Genomic DNA, 3,013 nt, shown 5'->3' with positions numbered 1-3,013 from the left:
CCCCCGAGTCCATTCTGCAACTGCTACTTCCTGATCATTCCTAGAATCTTCAGCGTCTTCTGTGTCGATCAATGTCACTTGACGCTTAAACCTATCCTGGTATAGTTCTGGGTGGCGCTGCTCAGATGTCGTTAACTTTTGCACCAAGTGTGCCAAAGAGTTGAATTCCAATTGGAAAGCCAGATCCCTGATCGGCTTTAGTAATCTCAAGGATGCCAACTTGACCGCCTCCTGCTCTGAAATACGGGTCGAATAGCATCGGTTCTTTATGTCTCTGAAGCGTTGGATGTATTCCGCCACGGTTTCCCTAGGCTTCTGCCGTACTTGTCCCAAGTCAGCAATTCCTACCTCCGCAGCTTCTGAGTGATATTGAATATGAAATTGCTCCTCCAGCTGCTTCCAGGTGCGGATCGAATCAGGGCCTAATGATGTGTACCATCCAAAGGCCGGCCCTATGAGAGACTACGAGAAAAATCTTACTCACAAGGGATCCGACACCGAGATCATCCCTAGTTGCCCTAAGTATCGGCTCACATGCTCGATGGAGCTAGATCCTTCTGCTCCACTGAATTTGGTGAACTCAGCAAGCCGATACTTGGGCGATAGGGGAATTAAATCATAGTCACTAGGATACAGCTTAGTATAGCCAATCGCCCTCGTCTTTGGTAAAATGCCAAATTGATCTCTTAGGATGGCACTGATTTGATCTACTGTCTACGCTCCTGGGGCCGAGTGCGCACTGTCATGACTCGGCCCGGTGGCATAGGTAGCTAGCCACGCCTGTTTGTCAGCATCTGCCCCGGAAACTCCTCCAGCCGCCCTCTGCACCGAGTGTACTAGATTATTGCTATCCGGTATATAAGCACACATATACCCATGCGGGATCTCCTTGAGCGACTCGCTGAAGAACTGGTGATCCACGGGGTCACCTCCCACCTTGTAGACAATGTAGGCCGGGGAGCTGTGTAACTCCGGAGCCGTGAGCGCATATGGCAGTGGTGGCCTAGACTGGAATGGCAATTCTCCCTTATAACTCCCCAAGGTAAGTCCCATTGGAGAGTATTGATGCTTCATGATCTCTTGGACCACGCTCAGCGCAACATGCTCGAAAGCATTTCTCGGAGTGTCGGTGCAGTGAGTGGGCCACCACGTAGTTTACTTCTTGGCGCAGAGCTCTGGTACGATCTTCGGAAGGGGTGGACAGATCCACGCCATCAAGAGCGCCTTCAGGTGAAAATCCTTTCCACCTAACACCGTGATGGCGGGTCTTCTCGAAAGAGCCGATGAGATCGGCTTTGAAGAGAGCCTTGATCTTATCGTATTTCTGCTTGTGTTCAGCAGCAGCTCCTCGTATGTGATCGAATCATCCCTCATCATCCCGTCAGCAGAAGTCGATGTAGTTGATGAAGATGGTCCCACCGGGTGTGCCAGAATGTGTTGTCGGTCAAAACTTGCCGGCGAGCAGCGACAGGCAACACGAGGAGCCGGGAGGCTCCCGGGACTGCTGGTGGGCTCCGGTCCCTCGGTCAACGGCCCGAGATCCGGCACACGACCTGGCATCTGGGTTGCTAGGCGTGCCACCTGACCTTGTACCTGATCAAAAAAGTGTTATATGTTAGTTTTCTGCATGCACAGACACGTATAAACATTAGTTCGAGCCGTGATCGGCTCATCAGGTGATTCCCTATATCGGTTGTAAAGAGCCGATTGTATTCAGTTCCAGATTGGATCTATGAATAAGGCAAACATATCCGATGGTAATGTAAAACATGCTCTGTAACCATTAAGCTAATCCAATCTATGATGGTTAAAGCTTTCACTGCATAACTGGAACATTCTGCACGTGATTGAGCCTAACAAATACAAAAGGTAATAGAATAACAACCTAAACAGAGGCCTAAAAACCAACAAAGAGCCGATTCCCGGAACAATCCCTCTTTAAGCTAATACAAAGCACCAAGCGTACTGCCGGAACATTCAACCCGTTTGAAGGGCCTAATTATGCAAATATTAAACTAAATCTTCGATGAACGAAGACTAACCATAACAGATTGGATCTACTAAATAGGAATAGAGCAAGACGCTGCCCTTACCCGAGATTGGGCACGATGACAGCTGAACGTTTACAGGTAATAAACGATGCACGATTAAAGCATGGAAGAGCCGATGCTACTCTATAAACACCAAGATAACTAGTGTTACTTGCCATCAACAATGCTTCAGAATGAGAAACACAAAAGGTAGATAAGCAAGGACGATGCCGCCCCGATCACGCGCGTGATCGGGGCTGCACGACACTTACCCGAGAAACCCTAGAACAGGGGTGGCGATGCGCCGAGAATTGTTGGTGAATGATTGATTGATTCCCTTATTCATAATCCAGGGTACATATTTATAGCCCGGAGACTTGCCTTCCCTAACCAATCCTAACTAAACATGACATGAATCTTGGATATCTCTATCTAAACTATTTAAACACACATGCCTATCTAGATACATGGCCAACCCTGGCCTCAAACACCCGCGCAGGGGCCGATTCGCAAGCCCACTATGATTACCTTTCGAGCCCATCTTGCTTCGTGGCCCACCTTTCTGGCCCGCCTAAATTATGGCGATAACAGGAGTTCAAACCAGTCGGAATCCCCAAGTACAACGGCAAGCAGGACCCCGCGCCAGTGGATCCGATGCTACTCTGTTGCCATCGAGGTTTCAGGGGGATCCAACTCCACCAAAACTCTCTACTTCCCGATAACTCTGGAGTCCGCACCCCTCACCTGGCTTGAAAGCCTCAAGCCAAACTCCATCGACTCCGGGAAGGACCTCAAGCGGGCCTTCATCGACCACTTCCAAGGATCCATAATCAGAGCGGGCACTCGCCACAATCTATCTCAGGTGAAGCAAGAGATGAACGAGACCCTAGGGTCCTACACCCGGTGTTTCTTCGAAACGCGCGCCACCATCGCCAACATCACCGATGAGTACATCATCCACTGCTTCCAGAACAGGCTCTTCT

The sequence above is a fragment of the Panicum hallii genome, chromosome 1 (genome assembly GCF_002211085.1).
Source record: "Panicum hallii strain FIL2 chromosome 1, PHallii_v3.1, whole genome shotgun sequence".
Classification (NCBI taxonomy): Eukaryota; Viridiplantae; Streptophyta; class Magnoliopsida; order Poales; family Poaceae; genus Panicum; species Panicum hallii.
The sequence above is the reverse complement of the archived record's forward strand: the minus strand, read 5'-3'. Positions refer to the sequence as shown.